Raw genomic sequence first — 27934 nt, forward strand, 5'->3', positions numbered from 1 at the left:
ATGGGTCTCCCAGGAAGGTAAGAAATCACCTCTGGCTATGCCCAAGGAAGTGTGGAGCAACTCTTCCTTCAGAGCCCACAGTTCCCCAGACAGCTCCCTTTGTAAGCCCGAATGGAAGGCTGATGCCTGCCGGTCTCTGGGTGCTGTGGTGGGGATGCTCAGCAGCCCACGGGGCCTCATCCCAAAAAGTCACCTCTCCTGTGAGAAGAACAGCAGCCAATTCTTTAAATTGACAAGTTTATTGAATAGGACTAATCACAGTCTCCATGACAAGTTAGCCAAATCCCCTGACGAAAGGGCCACACTAGCTGCCTGACCACCATCAAGCAAAGCAGTCAGAAACCCCAAAATTCCCAGGGTATTCCTTTTTATACCCTCCCCAGAGTACCACCCCTTTCCCCAAGAGTCCTCCCTCTAGAGATGTGTTGATTGGAGGATATTGGCTTGTTGTCTTGGTAATTGGTCCATCCAAATGGGGTGATGCCAGTGCGTCGAATGATTGGTTGTTCTTTTTGTCCAATTAAGACTCTCGGTTTATCCCTTTTTCTAGAAGATTCCACTCATTCCTGTCAATCATTCTCAATTATTCCACCCCTAATGCTAATACCGAGAATGAGCCTGATGCCACCCCCCTCCAGAACCCCACACAACAAACCCCAACAGCATCTCCTATAACACATCCCCAACCAAACATTGGTCCAAACTAACAACAAACCGCAGCCTCCCACCCACTGCAAACATTCAAAGCCTCAGCTGCTTGGGCCTACAAAAGCCAACCCTCCTTGCTTATTCATAACGCCTCTGTTTCACCAGGTCTTTCTGGGAGATGGGCTGCTCCAGCCCATGCACCTCACTCAGGCCAAGGGAAGGGCTTAACATGCAGCTTCAGGTGTTCTCTTCTGTCACTGTGGAGTTTTAAAGGAACTTCCCTATGCTTCCAGATAGGCAGAAAACCAGAGAGCAGATAAACTCCACCTTCCTGAATTCTCCCATACCAGCCCAGATGTTTCCTGTGAGCCAGCCAGGGGTGCCCATCAACACAGATGACCATGGCCCCACCAGTTTAAGCTTAACTGCTGCTGTTTGTCTGCCACACTGGGTGCTTGGTTCAGCGTTCATGTGTGGTTTTGTTGTGAAGCTGGTTCTGGGTTCTCATCCTTAGGCAGATCCTCTGCACAGCTCACTTGGGTTCTGCATTTCTGCTTGCTCTTAAAATGAGCATGGTAAATAACAACTGCTAATATTGAACCCTTTTTGTATTTTAGCCATATATACTGGTTATACAAATATGTAGGTTAAAAATAAACATTCTAAATTTAACACACTGGTACAAAAATACATAATGGTTCTACCTAATAGCTGTAGCTATTGTGTGACATAGTCTGGTAGGCCTACAGCAACAATAAATAATACTGCTTACCACAGAGATGCTAATGCTTGCTATGCAGCTTGAAATGGTCTCATTTTAAGAAGTTATCAGAACATAAATTATCAGTGATGTTTATGGTGAGTTGAACGATAGGGTCAGTTTTAAAATGAAGAATTAATGGAACTAGCGGAGGATGTGAATTATCTGGACTGAAACCCTATAGTTTTCATAAAGCCTCTGTAGGACTTGTATAAGTGACTTACAGCCTCATAGGTCAGGTGCCTGAGCATCTTTTTATTGTCTCAGGGGCAGTGTTGCATCAAACATTTCCATTTCTTATCTGAAAACTGGGCATTTTGCCTTCCTCTCAACCTCTGTAGTGAAAGATCTGTGAGGTAGGAGTTCCTCTTACTGCACATACGTACAACACTGGCAAAATGAGGCCTTGTCCTGCTGGGGCCTTTTGGTGTAATCTTACATGTAAAAATTACATATCCTTGTATGTTTGTATGTGTATGACCAGCAGAGACAGAATCAGTAGCGCTGTGGTCTTAATACTCTCAAATCTCTGAGATGAGCTCTGAACAAGACAGGCTGCTCCAAAGACACGACTCCAAGAAGGAAGCAATGTGTCCAAGTAATCTGCTGTGGTGGATGGTGCCCCAGAAAACGTTTTAGAAATCTGTTTGCCAGGCTGTACATTTGCAGTGAAACTGAGGTAAAACTGTCTTCTGTCATTCTAGGTTCCATGTAGTTCACCTCACCTTTACTTTTGCGCCAGACCTCAAACTGAGGTCAGATGCAGCCCTGGACCAGGACAGACTGTGGGCTTTGTGGATTGCACAGGGTGTCATCAGCAAGAGTACCAAACACCGCGAGGATGGTCAGGTCTGGAGTTCATGTCCCCAGGTCACTGTGATCTCTGTGGCTGTAGCTGGTACATCACTCCTGGAAAAGGAGTAGAGAGTCAAATTCCACAGGCACAGTGTGCTTGCTGGCTGCTGTAGCCTGTACTTACTGGATTTTACTATTAGATTGCTTTTCAGAGAGGATGTGGTAAAATACAAAATACAAAACTGTAACTTCTGGTGATGAGACATTTACAAAGCACCTAATTTAAAACACAAAAATACCCTGTGTTGTCAGTTGCCTGGATTCACTAATAAGCCTTAGTTGTCCTGACCAGCCTCACCTGGAGCCTCCACCCACACTCCTGGAGCTTATTTAAGCTCAGCCCGAGGGCATTAGGTCCTAGCTACGCTGTTTTAAGGAGTATGTGCTCTCACTCTTCTTTAGTTGTTGTTTGACTTTTTTGGACCTGAGGCTCGCTGGGCTGTTGGTAGGATGTGCTTTCCATTCCAGTCCTGCCCTGCCTGCTAGGTTCAGCCATGGTGGGTTTGTGCCCTGCTGCTGAGAGCTCTGCCTGCACTGGGGCATCCCTTGCCTTCCCATCCTCTGCTTCTCAACAGGTTTGTAGCAGTTTAATTTGTGTCTCGCTTTTATGTAATCCCTACTGGTGATTGAGGACTTCAGCAGGGCAGTCTTGATCGTGTCCTGACCAGTTTCAAATGCATGTGGCTTTGTCTCTGTTATGGGTATGACACTTGAACCTGCAGAAGGGTGACACACTTAAAATGTCCCTGGTCATGAGGTGTTGGCTGAAGGCTTCTGTTGTAGATGCTGCTAAGACGCCAAAGAGAGGGCCATCCTGGGAAAGTACAATTTTATTGTTCAACTCTATACTTTGCTCGGTAAAGAGGTTGTTCCTCACTTACACGGTGGCACCTGTAGAGCGTTGGTGCTCTCACAGCCAGGTCTCCAGGGCAGCACAGGAGAAAGAGATATAAACCTCTCTAGCATCTCTGTGTTGTCTCTACTTGTTTGAACTGTCTTCTCAGATTCCGAGCCCTTCTGAAAATGAACTGTCTCTCCATGTATTTCTTCTTTGTTTTCTTGATGTTTTTAGGGAAAATAGTAGGACTTTAAAGCATAAATGTAATGATAAATAACTGCAGTGTCTTAAATTCGTATTTATTGATAATGTGGCAAATTCGGTGTGTATGTAAAGAGATGAAGAGTTTTCATGGCCAATATATGTTGTTGCTATTACTGTGAAGTGCTGGTTTTGCCAAAATAAAAATTTTCCTTTTGGAAAAGGTCTATTTTCATTGATACAATTTAACTGTTTTGGAGAGGTCAAAGTTGCTTAAAATGTTCAGAACGGGGGGCTGAATGGTACTATTGCAGCTTAAACTGACTCTCAGTTTGGAATTCAGAGTCGTTATGGCTTAAAAAACTAAACAAGAGAAACTTATTTTAAGTGTACTGAACTCCTTAAATGGAGATTTTTGACACAATTTCTTTCTAGATTTGTCTTATACTCTCTGTCCATTTGGAATATAGAGTCTTCCAGATCGTTCTTTTGGGGCAAGAAATACATAAACAAATGTTAGTTCTGCCAGAACTGTATGATCTGGTAAGAATAAAGTAGGATTGTACTTCTAAAGAGTTGGTTATTTTTTCGAATAACTGCATACTCTAATTAGGAAGGACAAAAAAATCCATGGATTTTAAGAGTTTTTGGAAGAACTGTTTTAGAAACTACATAGAAGCTATAACTTGAAAGAAAAACTGATGTGTATATACATATCTTCAGGTATTTATCCATGAAGTTTCTTCTTTCTTCCAGCAAAGTCAGTGAAAACAGTTTAAAAATTATTAAAGTCATTTTCTATAGAGCTAATCTTTGGTTTGGAAGGAAAAAAAACCAACCACCAAAACAACAAAGCAAAACCAACCACCATAAAAAAAATAAACCAACACCAAAAAATCCAAATCAAACCAAAAAGCTTTTGAAAAAAGTCTGCCTTTTTGTTTATATATACACCACTGCAGACAGTTATGACTTTGCTCTTTGGATGCCGTGCCTCTGAATGTGCTACGTTCTTCTATTTGTTAGTTAGTGCAGACTCTGCCTCTTGTCCAGAGGAGTAAGGCACTGTAAGAGCAGAAATGTGGCAGTTTAACCAAGGTAAGTGCAAGTGTGAAGCCCTGCTCCGTTTGAGGTGATTGTGTAACTTGGCAGAAGGGCCGAGCTGACTGGGGTGTGGGGAGCAGAGAACGAAGTTGTTCCGAGGCAAGCTTTCAGCTACTGCGAAATTCCACTGTGCAGTGGAAAGGGTTCACCAGCTGAGCATTTTTCCTTGGAAACTCTAAAGTCTCCAGGCCAATCAATTTTAGCCCTAGGACAAGCTGTGTGCATGTGTGCCTATGGATAATCTGTAACCTTCCTCTAATTAGCAGCTGGCAGACGGAAAACTGGACATGCTCTCTCTGATGTGTTTGAATGTCCTCAGGTCCTCACTGTCTCCTCCTATAGAAGCTTCTCTCTACCCAAATAAATACCCAGGCAAAAAAAATCCATTTCTGTAACATATGCTGGTCAGTTGAACTAATTTTGCCCTGAGAAGTCTAGTGTCCAAAAGGGACATGTTGCTTTTTATCTATCCTGTCAGCTTGCAATAAAATGTTTTGTCAAGGTTTGCTCAAATCTTTGATTTGAGTCACCTTGAGATTTTTTTTTGTTTGTTTTCTTTTGCTTTTTATACTGCTTATAGCAAGAAATCTAGTTTCTGGAGCCTTTAAATGTGTTCAATAATTTCTCTGTTAGAAAGGTTGATATAAATAGACCATTAGCCTAGGAATGTCAAATGGTCAGGGAGCTCCACGAGCATGATCTAGTCCCCTGCCATTGGAAGGAAAACATATTCATTTTATAAACTAATTGAGATTTCTTGGAATATTAATTGAGGCTTCTCCAGTAGGCTATGGAGAAAAGGCTGACATTTAGAAAGCTTATTTCTGGTTTAAATGTGTTTATGGCTAATTTATAAATATTAGTTTTTGGACTAGTGCTGTCCTTTTGAGGAAATTATTAATTTCTTCTTTTTTATGTGGTTTTGGTTTTTTTGGCTTTTTTTTTTTTTAACTGCTGTGATTGGCAGCACAAATTGCCTTTTGAAGACAGTTTTACATTGTCTCATTTGGTCTTTCTTCTGCTGAAGGAGGAGATACTTGCTTTTCCCTCAGCTGCACGTTCCTGCTGCTCCCTTTGTCCAGCCTCTCCAGGCTGCAGAAGCAGAGTGAGCTCTGTGGACTTGTGATCTCCCCCGCTTAAATGCCCGGGGCACTGTGGGACTGGGACAAGTGGGACTCCTTTCTGATGGGCAGCTGTTGTCAGATCAGATTAAAAGTGTTTTGTTACTGCAATCCCAGCATTAATTTTGCTGCCCAACCAAGAAAAGGATTAGCTTTATTTCGCCCATTTCTGAATTACTTTGTTTTTCTATTGCTGTGTTAGTCCTAGTGGTCTTTTCTGTGCTGACTCAGTTGAAATTCATCCATCCTGAACTTGGTGAGCAGAGCCCTCTGCAGTATTTCAGAGGCATTCTTACTGGTGTCTTGTTTAGTGCCACAAAAACTACCCTTTTTTTTTCTGGAAATACTTCAGATTCATCCTATGGTCATGTTTGCCTCTCTCACAGAAGGTAAGCTTCCATTTTGGGCAGCACTGATGCATGAGGCATGACTTTTATTTACCCTAGCTGCTGAGGGGAACCTATGCAGCTTTTACAGTATTATCTGAACCAGCCTGCTTGCTGCTGTGAGGTTTTGCTAAATTATTGGTGCTTCCAAAAAAGCTGGAGCAGAGGAAAACCTTGAATAAAGGAGCAGATGCATTGCTAGCTACAAAAGGTGAAATCCTGGTAGCACTTGCACTGACTTAATAGATGTGCAACAGGAGTCAATAGAGACCTTGTCCTTTCCCCCAGTGTCTGACTGACTTAATCAGGACCTTACATAAAATCTGATGTCTAACAGTTGAGCAGGTGATTCATCCCTAATTTCAGTATGGAAATAGGAAAACAGAGGGGGAAGAAAAGGAGTGGGCAGTAGGAAACTCAACCTCCACAGTGTGCTTTATACCTGATGTAATTTCAGCCGGTGTTCACCTTGGCGATACAAAAGCTTAACCATTGCATCCCATGTTGTAAGGAGCCAGGTGATGTGTGAAATCAATTTAACCTGAAGAAAGAAGAAAGGGGGTGCAGTCTCCTGCCCTAAATAACTAATTAAAAGCTATCATCTTGCATCCGACAGCAGCGGCAGCTGCCTAATTGGATATTAAAAATATGCCTGCCAGTCTTTGAAATGTACAGGTTTGCATGGTAGTGAGAACTGGTACTTTGGCCTTTGTACAGGATGTTAAAAACCAAGGACTGATGTCTGAGATAATGTCTGAATGTGTAATGGCTTCTTCCTCTTGCTGCATAGGCTCCGTGTCCCCAGCTTCTGACTCATGCTGAGGTCCCAGATTTTCAGCAGAAAGCCAGCTCATTTCTACACTCCTGCAGAATTCTATCCTGACTTTGCAGAAGCCTTGTTTACAGGATAGCTGTATGGTTTTGTTTTGTTTTGTTTTTCCTGGTGTTATTTTCTTTACTCAGGAATGGGTAAAGCTGGTGCATGGGTCAGTGATCAGGAAGTGTCATTGCATGGCAATGTAAAATTTGCTCCTCCAGAGCAGAGGACTTTTTGTCTGTGATTGCCTGTTAGTGCTGGGAGCCCAGATTTGCCTTTCAGAAAGGTGAAAGAAAAAAAATAAGGTGTGGGTGAGGGGGAAGGACCAATTCAAAGCTGAGCCACAGACACCTCAATGTTTGAGGTGGTAATTTTTTCCCTGTCTGCCTGGCAGTGAGTTGCCTGCATAGATTTTTTTTCTCCCCAATCCAGCAGATGGTGTTAGATGGCTATTTAATGACTCGCATGGGACGGAAAGATCCTGGTGATAGAGCTGGGAGGATGCAAGAAGAAACAGTTTTGCAGGGATGTTCAGTGAATCTGAAAGCTGTGATAGGCTCCTGTTTTAAGCATCTGTGTGTATGCTTTCAGCTTACTACTACTAGGGGGTGGGGAACTTCAGAGCTGTAGTACTTGATTTAAATTGAGGCTTCTGTGACATCTATCATACTTTTCCCTCTAAGAGTTTAGGTGTGCTCGAGTGCAATGGAGCAGAATGGGTGTAGCCAATGACTCTCACTGAGCACTTTGGGGTTGGGAGGTGTGTATAAATTATTTTGGTATTTATTTTTAAATTGGATTTTTCCTTGCATGCACTTCAAATGGAGGACTGAAGTGGTACAAACTCTCTGCAGTGCATTCCCATGACAGAAATATTTCCTAAATCCCACTGTCCATATAAATAAGTGAGGTGGGACAAATAAGATGTGAGCTCAGTAGGTTGTCCACTGTCCAACCAGGCTAAAACATGACATCAGTTTCACTGCTTTCTGTTAGCTGGGGTGTTGAATGCACTGGGCTTTGATCCTAGAGAACAATTGTCTGCCCATACTGACCTGGATCTGTTACAGGTGATATTACATAAGGAAGCTGATGTGTGAAATTTATAAGTACCTCTGGGTAGAAAAAAAAAATCAGCCTGAATAGCTATAGATTAAAAAGGGCTGTAACTTGCTACTATTTAGGAAAGATCTTGGGGGTATTGTGGATATTTCATAGACTGGTGAGCACACAGCAGTTAAAGAATTGCAGAGAAAGGTAGTCAAACATATGTTCTGTGGCTGTATAAGTCAGTGGTGTAACCCACCTCTTGAATGCTGAAGCCAGTTCTAATAACTGCCTTTAAAAGTTTGTAAAGTTTGTAGAAGAGCAACAAAAAAAGGTGGAATAACTGGTTTGACTCTTCACCCTGGAAGAGAAGGGATTGGGGTAAGATATGGGGGAATGCTATAAATGATGTGCTAAAGATGAACAAGGAAGATTATTGCTATTTATTGAAATGTAGTTGGAGGAAATACCCTAAAACTTTGTGTGGTTTTGTTTTTCTGTTTGGGTTTTTTAAAGCCTGCTAGCTCCCGTAGTGCGTAACTTGTTTTCACTTGATTTTTCTTTCTTTTTTTGTGGAATTTGGAGAAATAAGTGTATCTAAAAAAGGTTGGGCAAATTTAGAAGACCCATTGTTGGCTGTGAAGCATGACTGCAGGTTCTTGCAATGTAAAATGAGAGGGGTCAGCCTGCAAGTTTGCTTTCTAGTCTTTTGGCAAGCATAGTGTTTGCTGGCAATTTCTGATGGGTCACTGTAGTGGTTATTCTGAGTAGCTACTGGAAGTGGGATTACAGACTTGAGAAGTTATTCCTTTCCTGTGAGAGGATGATGCATATTTAAGTGGTGGATTTAAGAGGTGGGGCTCTATAGGTCTGTTATTGTAGGCCTGGAGGTAGCTCCTGCACCCTGTGACTCAGAGCTGCTTATAGACCTCAGTCTGCATCAGCTTCTGCCTTTTAAACAGCCTTCAGCCTGAGCCCTAGGGCTGGGCCAAGGATGCTGATAGGATTCACCTTAACATCAAACAGTTAACAGACTGACACAGAAAATCATCAGAAAAAAAGTCTTGACATGGCAGTTAAGGGAATAATTTATACAATCCCAGGAAATTTGTTTTTATAAAGTGACAGCTTTTAATGGTGGGATAATGTAGTCTACTTTTTAGACTTGTTCCCAAGCAGTCACTAGAAATAGCATGCACTGGGGTATACAAATGTCCTGGGTAGAGGTACAAGAAATTAAAGAAAGGTAGAGTAGCATGACTTGTCTGTTAATAGACTGCGGGACTGCTGGGTTTTGCTAAGATTTTTTTGGTGGGGGTTTTGTTGTTGGTTTTTTAAAATTTTTTTTAAGAAGTTATTCCTGTGACAGGACAGGGGACTATTTTTTGTCCTGTAAATCCACACCCAGTAATTAGAATAATGTATACTATGGTATTTAATCTTAGAGAATCCTAAAGCAATTTACAGCCTACCATCCATAAAGACACCCTTATCAATATCTGATCTGGGAAGCTGCATCATCCCTAAGTGTGACCAGCCCTTTCCTAGCCACAAATCATGTGTCCATTCTGGCCTGCAGAGGGAACCCCCCCATCTGCCCCAAACAGAAAAACACCCTTCAGGAAGCCCTCCTACCTATATTCTGATATTCCTGACCAGCTTGCAGAATCTTTTAGAGGAGGGAGGGCTGTGATCTTGCCTCATGCCCTGAGTTTTCACTGGGAATTTGCTTTCCTCCATGTCTTTCCTGGTGTTGGATTGCTCAAAGACTTAATAAAAGAAAAAAAACATGTAAGGAAAGGCTTCTGGTTAGTGCATCTCAAAGGCCTTGCTGGTTAGAAGGAGAATGTTGTGGTTGGTAGTACTGCCTTGATATTTGATACATGTGCAATTCTGCATTGCAGATCTGATGTAGATGAGCTGTCTGTGTTATATACTGTGCTTGGGCATTAAAGCTCCTTAGACTTGCTTAGCTCTTGGTTACTTTTGAAAATTCTCTTAACTGCTTTCATCCCTTCTGGTTTATGTCTATAGATGCTGTCCTTGGTGGAAAAAGACTCATCCTCACATTTGCAGACAATAATTCTCAAGTTAGTGGGGTTTGGTTGTTTTTTTTCATTCTGCTAATGTCATTTTAGCTTACCAGCTTCTGAGGCAGCTGTATGTGTCCCCATACTGTGTGGGCTGCAGGGGAGCAAAGGCTCTCAAAGTGGCCCTTGGCAGCAAAGAGGGTGCAAGTTCATCAATAACTGTTGCTGGGGTAACACATCATCACTGTCCCTGGGCTGGGTTTTCACTGCTAAGTGCTAACATTTGAAATTATTAACCTGGACTGGGAGTGATGGTGCTGGCAGAGAGCTGCAAAATGGGATTAACCACTTGAGGTGTGTTAAGCAAAAACATTCGGTCCTTGCCCAGATGGCTCTGAAGATTGGTGAGGGGATAACACAGCTTTTAGTGGGTTTGGGCTCTTTAGTGATCCAGACAAAAAATGTGGGTATACAAGTGCAGTAGTGGGTAAGTCCCCAGGCTTTCCTTTGTCTCCATATTCACAGTCTTAGCAAAAAGTCTGAGGGCTGATATGAGAAACTGGCACACTTCAGAGGTGTTCAAAATCCTCCTTTCCTTGCCAATGACCACTAACCAAATACTAGTGAGAATCTACAGTGGCATTGTCCACACTGAGGCCAAGTTGTCAAAATCTTTGGGATGGTTTTAGCACAAATCCAGTGATGGTGAAAGACAATAAATGGAAGTGTTTCTTAAAAATCTAAACATCTTCATTTCTTCTTCCAGTTTTGCTTCTTGAAAGCAACTTGTTCTATTTTTAGAGGCCATCCACAAATAACATTTTTAATCTTATATGTACTAATATTCTCTCTGGAGTGGAAAAACAGCATGCATTATTCAAATAGCCGGTATGTTTGTTTGTGTTTTGGTCTTCATTATCAAATCAAATTGAGTGAGATTAATTTAATTGTGTTTACATTCAGTTTTATTTTCGGGTGTGTATGCACTAACTCTGTCCCTAAATAGTCTTCCTGGGATGAAGAAAGGTTTATTTTGTCTTTTTTTCTGGATGTGTTGTTGTTTGTTTGGTCATTTTTTCCCTTTATATATGAAAAGATGTGTATTACTTCTATTCATATAGCAGCTCTGAAGATTGAGAGGTCTATTTTTTCTAAAATATCTCCTATTTTCAGAATCAATTAAATCATATATCCTTCTGTTTATATGAAGTACCTTCTTATTTTTTGGCAGTAGCTTTGGATTTCACAGGTTATGAGCCTGGATTTAAAAAGAAGTCTTTGAGAAACCCATCATCTCACTGCTACTTCATCCTTTCTCACACAAAATGTTTAGCTAATATAGAACATGATGATTTCTTCTGGAGTTCTTGATGGTGTTTTAAGATATTTACTCTTGTATTGTACCTGCAGTGTCACATCAATGTATCTTAAATTATCATATTTTGCCTGATGATTTGGTACAGGGCTTTCAGAAGTTCCAGATATGGCAACTGCCATTGGATCTTTTTCTGTTTTTATGAACTGTTGATCTTCTGTGAACTTTTAGCACCAGCAGATTTTAATGGAAGAATTTTACATCTCTGCTGTATCTCCTTATTGATACACACCTCAAACTAATCTCTTATTTTCCATAGTAAAGCAGTGTTCCTATCTGTTATAGATGATTCAGGCAAAGGGTTGTCTGCCAATGGTGTGAAATGACTGCAGTAACTCAACAGCCTCGTAGTGATTTGGTGTCAGAGAAGTGACAGATAGTAGTGCTTCTTTGCAAACATGGGCAGTGTAAGCCTGTGGAACGCCTCTGTGACCATTAGTGAAGAATACATACATTTTGGAGGTGCATTTGGGTCAGCATGTAGCCTCACAACATAGTTCTTAAATTGATTCACTTCATATTTGAGCCAAATGCTGTTCTGGAATGACTGGAACAGATCGGGATTACCTTTCCTGCAAGTGTGTGATGCAGCCTGCCTGTTCTGAAAAACCTTCTGAACTTTGACCAGGTCAGAAAACCTGCTAATTTGCTTGTGGCTGCTTCAAAGGTAGAGCATCAGCTGAGAGATCTTCTCATGCTGTTGAGGACTGAGTGGAAAGAAATAATATTATTTTTTCACCTATGCTACAGGAAGCTGAAGTATTTCTCCCCACTTTCCTCATGAGAGACAAAAGTATTCAGCTTCATTCTAGAAATCAGTAAGGTAACAAAGATAAGGAAAGCTTGTCACTGCTGAAACCATGTCCCTGTGCAAGGCTCAGTCTTTGAAACTTCAGCTTTGCAGTCTTCCTTCAGTTCTGCCCTCAGGCCTGGAATTGTCTGTCAGCATGTTAAGGTAATTTAAACCACAAAATGAAATTTGGGTGAATTGCAAAATGCCTGATGAATTTAGGAAGGGAGCCAGCACTCATTTTGTCTTTCTCTGATATCTTATCACAAATAAGAAACTACTGTTGACAGTTAGAATTGGTTCTAGTGTGAGTGGAAAGTCCCATATTCCTCCCTCCTCTCTCTTCCCCCACCAGCTCTGGAAAAGAACAGGACAGCAGCATTCCAATTAGTCTGTTAATCATCAAAAATTTGTGCTGGTCTTCCTGTGAGTCCCTGTTTGGATGTTCAAAGCAACAAAAATACACCAGAAAAAAAGTGTCTGTACTGAAGATAAAGTTTGTGTGCACAGAAATATTAAAACCATGCCAGTGTGGTCCTGCTGGAAAATTCTCGTTTTTAGGGGAGCCTGATGGCTGTCATACTTCAGAGTTTGATCTGAAAGGTCACACTAGACATGTACTTTGCATGGTCAGCAAAACAATCCAGTGCTTTCATATGAGATCCAAAAAGCTCAGAAGCTCATGTTATCTCTTCAGCTCTTTATGCCAAAGTGCTGGACATGAAAGACCAAATTGTTTCATGTTTTACAAGGCTTTCACAATCACTTCTGATTTTTTTTTTTTTTTGCTATGACCCCCTTACTGAGGGGCTGAAGTGTCTGTTGCCATTCCCACTCTCCAATAACTGCTCTAGCTCAGGAATACTCAGCCTTTCCCCTATCACAGACATCTTTTCACATGTTTGTCCCAGACCTGCAGGTGCCCATCTCACAGGAACCTTTGGGAACATTTGTCACCTTCTGCTCTGTTTGTAGGGCAGGCTTGGGCCATGGCTCTTTATAAAAGTAGTTGCTTTCCTTAACTTCCAACAGTATATTCCTTATGCTCTGCTGCTGGGAGACCTCAGAGCAGACTGGCTGGTTTTTGTTTTGAAACTGTCACTGAGCTTAGGCATAAGATGGCTGGAATGCTTTGCTGAAAGCATTTTCCTGGTGGGATTGCAGAAATTTTAATCCTTCTTGTTGCTGTTCCTTGTCTTGCTGCTCTGTGTGACTTGTTTTCATAATTTGATTACTGTGTGATGCTGGAGAAGGAAAGAAACAGAACGCTGTTCCTGTGAGACTCACAACAGTTAAGAGGTCGTCAGCAAAGAAGTCACAGGCTGCATGGTCAAAACAAACTGTTTTGAAGGATGATAGCAAAGGCTGGTTTTGTGTAGAGAAGCCATAGCTTCAAAAGCAATTTTAAATAAACGAGTCATGGTCTTGTTCTTACACAGTGATATGATATTCACACAAAAAGAACAGAAATTAAAAGAATATCTGACTGTTCCTTCCCCCGACCCCCCCAAAAAAAAAAAACCTCAGGAGAACAGTTTACCCCATCTACCCTTTCACAAACAAATGCCTAAACATTGTACCTAAGCTGATGCTTGAAGACTAAGGTCAGTCTGGGAGGTAAACTAAGGTAGTCTGCCCCCTGCTGAAAAGGAATGTATGCCTACTGGATTGCTTCAAAAACTTAAGAAGAAAGGGGGGGAGAGGGAGAAAAGGCCTTTGTCTTAGCTTCAAGCTGCCATCAGCCTGCTGCTCTGCTCTAAGTTAGGTTGTCCTGCTGGTGCAGAAGTTCCTATCTTAGACTTGCACTTGGGTGCAAATCCTCTCTTTAGCTGATACGCTTGGAAGAAAAGCTGGCATGTAAGTGATTTGTAAGTCATTCAGGCCTTTATGTGCCTATGTGACTTCTCTTCTTCCTGTCTTGGGAACTGAGTCAAAAGAGTTTCTAGAGAGGAAGGCCACGAAATCTGTGTTCTCCATTCAGTCCTTGAATGGCTCTGAAGAGTAGCACCTCAAGCTGATGTAAATAGATAACACAAATGAGAGCTGTATGGGAGGTTCTAAGGTCTGATGTTCTAAGGTTCAAGTGTGTCCATGATCTGAGCACACCAGACAAAGTGTGCATAAATCAGCATGGCGAACATGAGCCTTGTCTCTGCTTGCAGCAGAAATGCTGCCCTGGCTGACTTTCCCTTTTTTGTCTCATGGGGAGGTTTGCCTTATCAGTAGCTTCCACATTCCTGTAGATAGTCTCAGACAAGTGGATGGCAGGGCCATTCATTACACTGACACAACAGCATTAGACTCTTACCAGTAGCCATTTTAATCTGCCTTGGAGAACAAGTTAATTAAAAAAGAAGATTTGAAAGCAAAGGGTATCAGGCGAACTTTATTGGACGTATAAAGTGAGCTCTGTGATACCCACAGAGTTGACAAATAGTCAGATTTCCTTGTTTTCAGCAGAGGTAACCTAACATCCACCCAATTTAACCCAGAAGTTTGCTAGAGAAGGGTTAACTGATAGGTGTTGGGACTTGAGTACTGCTTCGCTACAACCTTCCAAGCTGTCTGCAACCCTGTCTTTGCAGGAAATAAGTGATAATAGGGTATTTCCAAAATGAGCTGCCTTGCCTGGGGTCATTTTGTCAAGGCTGGAAGGGAGAAGCTGGGCAGAGAAGCATTAACGCTGTGGCTGGCTCTTGCATCTGTGCACTGGGCTGTGCCAGCCCTCACTTCAGAGCATGAGTTTAAATTATGGAGCATCTGACAGTGATGATGAACGCTGTAGGTTAGCGTCTGGAAAAGGATATTGTTTTATTTATAGGTATTGGTTAGTGGAAAATGGTAGCAGGGTAGTTTGCTAACCACGCCTGTCTGGAAGCGTTATGAAAGTTGAATCAAACCAAGTGTTTGCTGTCTCTGCCCTTCTGCCTCAACTGTTTCATTTCTCCTTCTGTAAATCCCAGGACTACCACATTCAAAATGCAAATACTCTTTGACAGGAGTTTCTGTGACTTTGTTGCGCTATCTGTGCCGCTCCTGCTTTCAGGGGACCTTCACACAGACAAAATTGATCAGCAGCCGGAGGAGGGAAGCAGCCGTTGCCACGGCAACCGGTGATGACTCATCCCGGGTAGCAGGCAGCAAAAGCTGTGAGGCTGCAGTAATTTTCCAGATGCTTAATCCAGCTCTAGGGGCTTTTTTTCCCCCCCTCTTGCTGACAGGCAGGAATCTTCCTCTGCCTTTCTTTGCTCACAGACCCACGCAGCCTGCAGCCGTACGTGATCAGAGTAGTCCTTTGTGGTGCTCACCCAGAATGGCGTCACAGAGACGTGTCTGGGCGATGTGGATGAGCTACTCCACCGATTGAACTGTGATTGAACACCGATTTTACCCCCAAAGGTGGTAAAAATAGAACTGCAAACTGCCCGTCTGCAAAAACACCCCAGTTTGTCATCGGCTGCACTCAATTCCTATCCCCCAACTAACATCACGTTTACTGTAACTACAGCTATGAAATATTTAATCAGTTCATCTTGTTTCTTTTCAGTAATGAGGCTGTCCCTGCGCTGCATACAGAATGTGCTAAAAAGAGAAAAGTGAGCTGCGTTCAGCACATGCATTTCCATGAATTAGCTTCTCATTTCTATGACCTACTAATTTTTGTGCACAAATTTCAGTCTGTATGTAATGAAATAGAGCAGTTTAAGAGACTTACCCAGGAAAAGGGCAGTAAAAGGAGCAACACCTTCCATGTCACTCAGGGGATGCCTACCTTGTGGTTTTCCTGCAATGACTGCATTGTAATGCAGGCCTCGCTCAATTTGGGGCACTTTTATGAATGTCTGAGTAGTTATTTACCTGTTCTGGTGGTGATGTGGAGTTCTTTGTGATTGCCACAGGATGCTGAAGAATCGAAGTGTAACTACATCAAAAGTAGCTTCAGGTTGTGTATGTGGAAGGTACACATTCCTCCCTGGAGCCAGAGGAGCAATTAGCACAGAATGGTGGTGGAATTCAGTTTCCCTGTTCAAGTGAGTTCATCTACATATGGGGAAAAACAAAGCTGCTCTGCAGCCTGTGGAGAGGGAAGAGCTTGTGGGGAAAATAGGAAAAATAGCAATAGATCTCTGTGCTTGATTCAGGTAGGGGACAAAGAGTACTGATGCTGCCAGCTGCTATCTCATGCAGTCCCTGGAAGGCAGATGGCTTTCTGTGGGTGAATCAAGTGAGGCCATCAACTCCTCCTCCCACAATGCAGCCTTTTGCTTGCAAGTGCTCATTAAAGATTTGTCAGGGTGTGCAGCTGAACCAAGCTGCTGCATTGCTGACAGGCTCTGCAATGTGTTGCTGGCTGAAGTTAAAGCCATGTAGAACCACCAAATGTGTGGGGCATGAGAAAGCTGCATGTGATGTTTGTTTTCTGCTTCTTGTGGTTGTCATCTGCTAATAAGTGCCCATATGACATGAATATGTATTGTCTTGAGTCTTTGTCTCCTGTCAGTAGGTGGAATGTGTAAGTATCTAATGAGCGTGCTGTGGCTGCTCTTCAAGGGAAACCAGTTTGAAAGACCACCAGTGGAGGCTCATCTTATTCTTGTGAGATCCTGAGTTCTTTCTTGGTACATAGCTGCTCCTAACTGTGACCAGGTCATGGATATCCAGAGTGAGATCTGGTCTATGATCAATGCCTAATACTGCAACTTTGTTCAGGTTAGAGCGTCTGGTTTAGGACACTAACTCTCTTTCACTTCCCATCCTTGCTTGAGAACTAAATATACTATGCAATAGTGATTTTGCTGGAAAGATGTCCTTTCCAGGAGCAGACTGTTTTGGAAATAAAACAAACTGAAAGCCAAATAGGAGACTTTTTATTCATCTCACCCCTCAAGATGGGGAGCATCTGCTACCTGGGCATCATGACATGTAATAAAAATACTGTTAGTCAGATCTGCAATTTCAACAGCAATTACTGCAGGCCTGCATAGCTGTGCTAGGTTTATTGTAATGTATATTATTAATGCATTTTAAGTTAGCACCCAAAGTTTGGCAGTTTTAGCAAAGTCCTTATGTGAAATAATCAAATCATCAATTGCATTAAGCTCATATATATTTTGTGGGTCTCTTTCTGGAAAAGCATGTTTAATGCTGTTATATTCACTATTGATAAGGATATTTTGACTTGCTAATGCATTTTGTGATCAGTTAGACTTCAGCAGGTTGCCTGAAATCTCATGGAATGGCATCTGCTATGCTGACTGTAGATAGCAGCATTTGTAATTAGTTGTATGCTGGTTTCTTGGGTAGTTTGTTTGCAGAGGAATATTCTAGACAGAAGCTGGCTAAGGCCACTGTACCCAAGGTACAGTGAAGGTGCCTAAGGACTTGTAGGCCTGTGAAATGATTTAATAAGGGATAGAAGCCTTACTTCTTTACAAGGTAATGATGTATTTCTAGATACCTTTTTGCTCTTGGAAGACATAATTACTAGTAATTATGTGCTAATTAGTAAATACTATGTGACTGGATAAAACTTTTAATAATCAGGGCAGCCATGGGATGGTAGGAATTGATGCACAAATCATACACTATTAGCCTTGCTGCTTCTAGAAATATATAAAATTGCATACTTCAACTCTTTCCCCTTCTTGATATTTTCTTTCTGAAGGCCCTTCATTCTTCCCAGTCTACTTCCTGGGTATCCTGTACTATGGGAGCCTTATGATGTAGAAAGTAGATCCCATCTCCCTTTCAAAGTCATCCAGTGCAGTACTGAATGAAACACAGAAAAACATTGCTGAAGCTGACAAAGACATCTCATCTCTCAAAGGATCCAGCCTGAATGTCAAAATCTGCCCCGGTCATGGACTCCCAGCTGTGCAGTGACTTGGTTTCCTGGATTGCAGAAACAAATATGAACAGATTTGGAAATCAAAACAAGCTTTGCAGGTGGTTGAAGTCTCTTTGTGGAGTAAGACGGGTGTGAAGAAGGTGTGTTCAGTGGAGGCACAGAGAATGGTAGAGTTCCACACGTGTATGTGTCATTTCTGAGCCAGCTGGCAGCCTGGAGGTGCTGGAGCAGGAGCACCATCCATCACTGCTGTGAGCTGAGCTGCTATCCCACTGAGCCAGTCAGCTCTGCAACTACAAAGTGGTGGCACTGCACCTCTGTGGGAAATCAGTAGCAAAATCAGTATCTGCCCTTGGCTTCCCAAAGCTCTAGGCTCAGTTATCTCTGTGGAAGTGCTGTACAAATGGGTCTTATTTTTGCTTATCTTAAAAGACAGGTGGCTTTGTTAGTTTACAGGAAAGAAATATTCAAGCATTAGGAACAGCATGAACTAAACCCCAGGTTCTAAACAATGGAGCTTATATTTTCATTTGGATTTTGAAGCTGCCTGTTCTCCTAAAAATGTGCTCTCTAAAACCCTCTGATCCAAGTTATTGTTTACAGAAAATAGGAATCTTTTATGTCTTTGGGATATGAGGCTGTGGGGAAACTTAAAAGCCAGGTTTATCATACCTCATTCTGCCCTATACCAACAAGGGAGAGCCAAGCTTGGTTCTCATCAGTGTTTGGCAATTCTGTATGGAAATTCCCAATCAGAAGGCACTTACTGTTAATTCAGTTTTGTCATTTGGATGACTGTCCTTTGAAAACAATATTGTAGGCTGTTGAAGAGGGAGCACAGTCATCCCACTCATGAGATTCATAAATTTGTTTACCTTCATTTTCCTGCATAATATTTCCTGGTAGTAAGGTGCATTACTTTGATAGGTTTGCAGAGCAAGCAATAGAAATGCTTCTTTCTGAAACCTTAAAAACCACAGCTACTGAGTTTTTGGGAGAGGTGCTAGATCTCCTCAAGTAGGTGCTGTACAGTGTCTGGCATGGCAAGGTCCTAGTGGATTTGGCTGCTGCATCACCTCTGAATGGCACCAAGACTCTTCACTTCCCCAAGTGCTAGAAGGTTATGCTCTATTTGCACAATGTCTCCTAGTACGAGGATGATGAGCGAGAAGGGTAGGTCCAGCATTTCTGGACAAAGGCAAAGAAAATGGAAGTCTTGTTGTATTCCTAGGCTCCTTGTTCATGGGATTGATTTTTATCCTTTGTGCTTCTTTAAAGATGCCTACCTCAATTTCCTTTGTCTAGGGATGCATGGAGCTGTCTGTTAGTAAATCTCCTGTATAAGAGACAGAGAAGAAGCTGTTTGTAGTCAAGGTCCTGTGATACTAAAGTTTCTGAAGTAATGAAGAAAAAAGAATCTAATGCTCTAGATCATTTGTTATTGCACTCAAATTTAGTCTCTATTTTGGGGGGGGGGGGGGAATGAACATGCTTTATACAGGATAGAAACCTCCTTTCTTTGCTTCATGAAACAGTTGCAGTTCAGTCTAGCAGAGCTCTGGCTTATTATATATATATGTATTTTTTTTAATACTGTGTTCATAGTCAGTTCTATTTATCTCTCCACCATGTGTCCCAAATATCTATGCCACTCCTGGGCACTGATTCAGAGTTGAGTACCATCTCCTATCTTTTGTGTCATTCCCTAAGGTGTGGTGAGATTTCTCTGCAAATCTGTCTCTGAAGTTTGGGCCAAGTCTGCTTTGCCTAGATAAGAACTATCAGTAGTGAACACAGTTGTCTTTAACAGTGAGCAAAGTTATCTTTAGCTTTCTCCCTGTGCCGGCTCCTCATACGTTTTCACCCGTGAGCACTGCAGAATTTCCTCTGCTCAGCAGCGGTGTGTCACCTCTGAGACTTAACTAGCACCTGTGTGACTGGGTGGTTTGCTGGGCACAGGCTTCAAGTCAGGGAAGAGATTGGGGGATGGGGGGGGGTCTCCTGAATCTTCCCCACCGTCCCTTTAATTTTCTTTTTTTCCCCCCATGTCTTCATTATTATGGCTTTTTTGTCAGTGCCTCCTTTGGCTTTGCAGGTAAGTTCGCTTACGACCTCTCCTGTGCATCTCTAGTACAGCACAAAGTGATTTGAATGACTTGTCAGTGCAGACAACTTGGGTGAGAACCACTGTATTTTAATAGCAGCCCTTTCTTCTAACCTTTTTAATAGGTCACCTGCATATATAATCTCTTGTACATTGTGTAACCAACATCATGTCACTCATTTGTCTGAAGCTTTTGCTGCCAAAGAGTGTTTGACACCTTTTGTTAGCACTACGTTCTCCACAATACCTTCTTTCTTTTAAGCAGCACTTACATTTCCCAGACTAACAGCCACTGCCTTGGGATTCCTGGGAGCATCAGAGACAAAGAATTTTCTTCCCCCACAGAATCCAATTGCTGATTTTTTTTCCCCTTTTCTTTCTTTTTTTCCCCTGTGATGTGCCATTTGAAGACAGTGGATTTAAACACCTTATTTTAGGAGAGGGCAAAAAAAAAAGTAGACAAGAGGTTTGCAGCTCTCACCTAATGAAAGGGATAAATATTTTTAAGGATACTATTGTAGAAATTAATCATGTCGTAGAAATACACCACACTGTCCTCCTACAAAATCCTTCAATGCTTCCATTTTACTTGGAAGCCAACTGAAGGCTAGAGAGCCTTTTGTTGTTGGGAAGGGAGGGTATTAAAGCAGCCCTTGAAGTCTTTGTTTTCAGTTTAGAGGAGCACAGCCTGAGGCTGCATTCCTATTTACCTTGGTTTCTTCCCAAATTCTGCAGCCCTTGGCAAACTGGGAAAGGCAGTGCCAGCTCACACAGGAGCTTCTCTCTTGCTGAGTAACTGGGGATGAAACTTCCCTATGCACATGATAATTTTGCTAATACCTGAAGGCCACTGTGCTTCAGCTTGTTGGGAGGGTGAGATCATTTACACAGGCACTACTGTAATGAAGCATGAGCTTGCTTTATCTTTACCTTTCCTGATAGAGTTCATCAGCTTTAGTCAAGGTTTTTGAGATTGCTGTCTATGGCACTTGTAACTCTTGGGCTGGGTTTGGTTTTTTTATTATGACTTTGGAGTGGCAGTTCTTTTTAGTAAGAATGTATGCCTTTATCTGGCATGTTGCCGGTTAAGTATAATAAAAAAAAAAATAAACAATAGGCTGAAATCACTCTTATTTGAAGAACCAGCACTGCATAGCTTCCAGAACTTTCTGCTCTTGCATGGAAGCTTTATATGCATCTAATAGAGCTGGCCAGGATTTAACCAATGCTGTTACCACAAAGGTGGAAGCATGATGGTTTCCTTCTTGAGCACAGAGAATGACTCATGGGGATTTAAATCTTATTCTCTATGCTGAGGGATGGCAAAATGTTGGGTATTTTTTCGATGATAATCTCTTTATCCCTACACATGTTGCAATTATGGAAAATCATGCACAGAGTGTACTACACAGTATTTCTTCATTTGCTAAATAAAATTGTGTGACCACACCCAGAATATGGGCATGCGTGAGCTCAATGAGCCCTCTGTAGGGTAGGGGAGGAAAAGTTCCAGTCAGTTCCTTAAGGAATAGCACCTGGATGCAGAATGCTCCATTCCTGTACTTGGCAGTGGAGGAAAGCCCATACAGTTATCTGCTTGAGAGGATTGCACCCAAGACTGCTACAAGAGTTTTGATGGGGCAAGAAAAATAGTTTTTCCGCAGGGCATTTTACTTTGAGGGTACAGCTTTTCATGTGATGTACAGGGAGGGTCACAAGCCTAGGCATTGTTTTGGGCTTTCCCTGCTGCTGTAGCAGCGTGCAATCCCTGGGAGGGATTCTGGATGATGTGACTAGGAGGTTGTTCAGGTGTTCCTGCTTCCAAGTGGGTGGGCACCTCCAGCCTCCCCTTACAGCTGCCTCTTGCTTGTAAAAAGGTAAAGATCTACTCGAAGTGAAAGGCTTGGAGGCTTCCTAATGGGCACTGAAGCATTTTAACTGATCAGTAGTTTTGGTTCAACCCCCAAGTTTCATCTTGCAGGCTTTCTTGCTGTATCCTAAAAGAGTAAGCAAGGCCTTGATACCACTTTCAGTCCCCCTCTGAAAGGTGCTTTTAATTACGAGCTGCCAGAACTTGTAAATTTGGCAGACGTCATCAAGGGCAGACAGTTTCTGGACCCAGGCCACCTAATCACATTCTCACTGCTAACAGAGGGAACCATCAACTCCTATTTTTCAGGTTGTTAAAAATTAATTAGTTTCTCAAATGAAAACCAACTGAATTCACTCTGGGAGTAAAGCATTCAAGGACAGTCCTTGACAAACAATTCCCAGGCTTCAGTTGGAAATGCAAATGGTAGCTAATTCCACTACATTTTCCTGGAGCCCAGAAAAAGAAAAGTGCTGGAAACAGTTGCTACTTAGAAATGTCAGTGAAAAGGGTATTCTTTCTTTATTGTATTATTAATTTGATCACAGGTGTGGGGTTTTGGGTTACTCTCTAACATGGGGGATATTTAGTATTGACCTTCAGGAAAAAATATTCCAGTATGAGATCCAGCAGTGTTGAGAAGTTTTAAAGTGTTTGATATTGGAGGTGTTTTAGAGCTATCATACTTACATGTTGGGGATTATCATGGTAAACTTGATCTTGTGTCAGAGAAAACATATAGACCAGATGATGTGGAGAGCTCTCCTTCAGCTATGTTTTTGGAACAGGCAGTCTCTCTTTTTAAGGTAAGTTTGACTGTGATGATGTGCTACCATTAGTACCCAACAAGCACAGAAATGGCTTTAAATAGACAGGAAAAGCGAGCTAGGAGGCCTGAGCTCTATTCCTGCTCTGCAAGTTGACTGCGGGCAAATCCTTTTGCTTTCTAAGTAAACCTTCTGCACCTTATCCCCATCCCTCTCTACTATAGATTTATTGGTGTGGGGATGATTCTCAGCATGTGTTTGCAGAGCATTGAACAGAGCATAGCTCCAGTCCTCCTTGGGGCGGCAAAATGATGATAATGTTGATTCCCAGTTGCATTTACAGGTGAGGGAAGAGTAAAAGGCAGAACTTTGAACACTTGAAATGTTGTGTGTTAATAAGCTAGGTCACTATTATTACTAACAGGGTGTGATTCAAAACATTGGGAGCTGCTTCTGAGAGCAGGATATGCATGAAAAGGTGGAGCCAACAAGATGGGCAATACTGCCCTTGTAAAGTGGTGTCATGGTTTAGGAATGGTATTCTCAGTTTAGTACTCCCACTGAAAAAAAATCATGCACTGCTTCCCCCCCTCTGCTCCTCCAATTAGAGGTGCAAAGGACAAAGTTTACAGGTTGGAATAAGAAAAATTTGCCGTAAGCAGCAATGAGATAAGAAAATGAACAGTAACAGCAACAATATTAATAGCAAAATGTATAAGGAAACAAATGATTCACAAGGAAAAACACCTAATAATAGGCAATGTAGATGGCTCCCTCTACCATCTTTTCTCTACAGGAAAGAACCCTTCATCCCCAGAGGAGTCCCTTTGCCCTGCCCCTGCAACAATATGAGGTGGTATAGAATAACCTCCGTGTCCTAACTATGCCCCTTTCTGGCTACTGCAAAAAATTAACCCTGTCCTGTTCAGAACCAGGACAAGTGGATATGTTTTACTGTGTTTCATCCCATGTGAGGGCTAAGAGGTGGTGTAATGCTGGTGAATGGTTAGTAAGTAATCAAGATCTAGAGAATTTCTAAAGTTACTAGGTGGGACTCAGCCTGCTGTTGAGTTATTCTGGGTTTGTGCTTTGTGCCTTTCCTCTGGCCAACTGAGTAGATCTGGATTTTTTGTTTTGGTTAAGAGGGGAAATAGTCACTTTGAACTTTGCTTCTGACATTTGTTTAGTGAGGAAAGTAATCATGTAGAGCTTCCTACCCTCCCTGTGCTTTTACCCAGTGTTCTACATTTTGCCTTCACGATGAGCAGGTTGGGTAGTGGGGAGGGAGATGGGAAAAGGGAACACTTTTCCTTAAAATAGTTCTACTGTTGACACTCCTTGTGTCCTTGCTCCACTGAGCACACATGCATGGAATGTATTCCAGGTGCTATGAACATGGTGTACAGTCATATCACAAAGTTAGTATCTGAGTAATTTGGGTTCCTTACAACAGCAGTTTCTACTTTATAATACACACCAGCAGGAAGTAGTTCAATGAGTGTTTTGATTTTTGTCACCATAATGCCTGACATTTAACCCCTTGTTAGTTTTCTTTCTATTCCTCACATGTGTCCTGCTGGATTGATACAGGTCTGTACCTTGCTTCAGTTCTGAAAGTACAAGTGCTGTACAAAGGAGGGGGTAGACTCAAAAAGGTTTCCTTGGTTCTGCCTGCCACTGAGGAGGCTGGAGCAAAAGATCTTATCCCTACAGGAGAAAAACTGGGATTAATTAGCACTGGTTCCCAAGGAATTAGGTTCGACTACACTGCACAGGGTGGCTGAATACAGCCCAGCAGTGGGAAGCTTTGTTTCTGGCAGCAGGGTGCAAGCCAGAGGCCTGGCTGGGAGAGGGCTCAAAATATGGAGGTGCTTGCCTGTTCTCCCTGTAGGTGTTTGGTGTGGCTTTGCCTCCCAGCTCTCTGCTTCCAGCCCTGTTGGGATACCAGCAGCTGGGAGAAAGTTCTTTCCCAGGGGAAGGAGGAGATACTGTTTGTTGCTCTGTTTAGAAACATCTGCCTGGCTTTTTATTTATATCTATTTGTGTATAAAGTCAAATACCCTAAATAAGCATAGATAAATAAATTCAAGCATATATTAATATGTTTTTACTCAAGTACTGCCCTAAAAAGGGGGTATTTCTGCACTGGAATATTACCGGGGTTTTATTTGCTCTGAAGTTAAATGAGATCTTTATTCTTACCATGAATGTCACAATTCCTTTTTAGAGAATATTTTCTTCTAAAACCCATTGCACTATGGAGTCTGAGAACTGAGGTATTTCAGTGAAGTTTTCAGAGGTGTATGAATAATTCTGTTTTGAAGATTACTTAAATCTCTTGGAATATTAATATGCCCCCACCAGGCTTGGATGATTGAGCGTATATAGTTGTGGTGTGATTTAATGTTGACATTTTCTTGCAAGACCACTCTTTACTGTGAGTTCTTTAACAATGGTGTAGCTATATTGGGATGCCAGAACATGATAGAGAAGTGGGATGGGACAAGAAGGTTCCTTTTAAAGTCAAGGAAGTGCACATAAACCTCATCCACAAATGCCAGTAGATCTGTGCAATTTGATAGATCTTTATTATATGCAATTGAAGACATCTCTTATTTTATCAGTAAGCAACAGTACCCTGCTGATAACATTTCCTCTCTTAGTAGTAGCGAGGCTGGTAATTAATAAATCATCAGGTATGAGGCAAACCATGAGATGTCTGTAGAAGAAAAATCTACAGTAAGAAAGACCAAAGTTATTTCTGGTTGTTCATTAAACAGATGAGCTTAAAAATAAAATGAAATGCTCAGCGTGATTGTTAAAAGAGTACAGTCAGAGTGGGACCAGCCAGCTTAGGTATTACAAAGACTCCTGTGTTGATTTTTTGTGACTCAAATATAGTAAAGGCAGGCAGCCATTAGAAAATAGCAGGAATGACTAGGAAAAACCATTTTTAACACTGAGTATTTCTGGAAACTATCTTTCTGTACCTTGGAAGAAATGAAGACATGTACAAGTTTGCCAGCTATTATCTTGCTACTGCCATCTGGCCACCAACTCCAAGTAACTCTCTGAAATAATGGAATGGTTCCTAGGAAATGATAGCTGTCAGGGAGATCTTGGCTGTAGAACAGATGTGTTACTGCCACGGTTATTGGGTAATTGGGTATTATCTTTTTCCCTCTGTGACCCTGCAGGAGAGTTCAGAAACTGTGGAAGACAGAGAGAATTAATCTTCTCTTGGTACCTGGGATGGAAGCTACCAACCCCTTCAGTGTAAAAAGCTTTCAAAAAAGTATTATGTTTGATAGAGATGACTTTAAAAATGCAGTCTTTCTACGTAAAAAAAACCCTGTAGCAACCTGATGCTTCTGTACCAAGTGTGTTCCTTCTGTGAGCAGAAACCTGGGAGCTTTTTTGTTGTAATTACCTCCTCTGCAAAATCAGGCTCTGGCTCTGTGTGATGTTGAGCCTCATGACAGAAAGGGACATGACACTGTTCAGTCCACACAACAAAAAGGGCTGAACTAGTACAAACTCTGCCAGTTAAAGTTTGGTTGGAAAATGTCAAAGGGGCAGTTTCATCTCATAGATTTTATGCCATGTCATTTCATCTCTTCTGTAGCTGGGATAAAAGAATAAAGCTGTTTGATAGTGTCACATGCTCTGTACCACCTCAAACTGCAGCTGTGCCTAAACCAGGTCTGCTCTTTGAAAAATCCTTCCTCTCAAAAGATGTTTGCTAAGGATACAATTCCACGTATCCTTCATTTAGTGCTGGTGAAACGTAAACAACTTAAAGTCCTGGGGTTCATCTTCCCTCTGCTTTAAACAATCATCAAGTTTGAGTCTGGCACAGTTGAGATCTACCACATCTGAGTCAAAGATGGGAAATGGAGAGAAAAGAAGAATGAGAAAGGGCAGGGACACGCATGAATCTTTTAAGTCACCTTTGTTATCAGAGAAATAATGGAACAGAGCTTTGATCTCAGAGGGATGTGTAGTCAAAGAAATCAAGATTGGGGTTTGACAAACAAATCTGTTGATGTGGAGCAGATCTACGTGTGCTTTTTCAGAGCTGCGTTGCCTGTGTGGTCAATAGGACCAGAAAAACTCAGGACAGTCAAACCAACACTTACATTTGCAAGTAACTTATTTTTGAGGGAGAAGGCATAAGAAAAGGCTGTTTTTTGGGGGTAATGTTTTGGTTTGTTTTCTTTTTTTTCTTTTACATTGCTATTTATAATGAAGCTGTGACACCTCACAGTTTCACCATTAATCATTGAGCATAAGTATGAATTCAGTGTTTGAGTTCTTATCCCTCTCTGATGCTCACTGTGAAAACCCCAATTCCACAAAACTGGGATTCTGAAAGCTTGCCTACTGCCTTTGGGACATATTCTACCTTGGCTCTGTATGCAGAGCAGACAGATTCTGGGTCCTTCTGAGGAATGAAATGAGGAGGGGAGGACACTGCAGGCAAGGCTGAATGCTGCTTGTTTTCCCATTGGAAACTTGTGCCTGATTCCAGAATGTAAGAGTATGATGTCAGGCTGGGCTTTCTCCTCTACTCCTAATGAATGGGTGTAAGATTATCCAAACTTGTTACTATAGCTGTATCCTTTCAAACACCAAATTGTCTATTTTACTTTTCAACTTTTCCCTTGTGTTTACAGCACTTCAGTATCTGGGTTTGTGTTGCGGCGCTGTGGCAAAAGTGAATTCTTGATCTCACCTCCTGATGGTACAAATGGGCAGCACCATGCTTGGTGAGATCAAGCCACAAACAGTATTGCTGCAGGCATAAATAAACAGAGGTGGGATCAGTGTGGCTGTGCAAGTGGGGTAGAAAAATAAAGTAAATTGAGGCAGAGAAATAAATATGGTTGTTGCTGCAGGATGATATTTGTGTCTGAAATAAAAAGTGTAAAGAAATGAAGTCTTTGTGGCCCTGTGTTGTAAATTCTTAATGCATCTGGCTGCCTGAGTGTAATTGTCAGTGCTCTGCTGAGAAGATGGGATAGGTGTCTTAAAATAACTTTTCCCCTGCCTGTCCCCATACCAAGATCAAAGGTGCCAAAACCTAGACATACATTTGAAGAACCACAATCAGGAAGGTGAGGCAGTCAGCTTTTTTTTTTTTTTTTTTTGAGTTCTGTGAATTTTTCAAGAAAATGAACAGTTGTGTCCCACCATTTGATCAGTGAAGCCCTAATGTGTTCATGTAAGTAATCACATTAAGCTGTCAATCCTTCATGTACCAAGTGAAACCCATTTTCCAAAAGTAATATCTGTTTACAGACTGGTCATGACAGGAAAATGGATCCTGGTGTTTTGAAAATGGGAAGCTATGGTTCTCTGACTTTATCTGTA

The 27934-nt window shown here is 41.9% G+C and overlaps 1 long non-coding RNA gene across 3 annotated transcripts in view; it reads left to right on the plus strand.

The window, feature by feature from the left end:
• The first annotated feature begins 2633 nt into the window (after positions 1 to 2633).
• Positions 2634 to 27934, plus strand: part of LOC138112501 (uncharacterized) — a 90156-nt gene continuing 64855 nt past the window's right edge. For all 3 annotated transcript variants that reach the window (XR_011151756.1, XR_011151760.1, XR_011151759.1), the window contains exon 1: positions 2634 to 2838. This is a non-coding gene — a long non-coding RNA (uncharacterized lncRNA). The remainder of the gene's footprint in view (positions 2839 to 27934) is intronic.

This window comes from Aphelocoma coerulescens, chromosome 1 (assembly GCF_041296385.1).
Source record: "Aphelocoma coerulescens isolate FSJ_1873_10779 chromosome 1, UR_Acoe_1.0, whole genome shotgun sequence".
NCBI classification, from domain to species: Eukaryota; Metazoa; Chordata; class Aves; order Passeriformes; family Corvidae; genus Aphelocoma; species Aphelocoma coerulescens.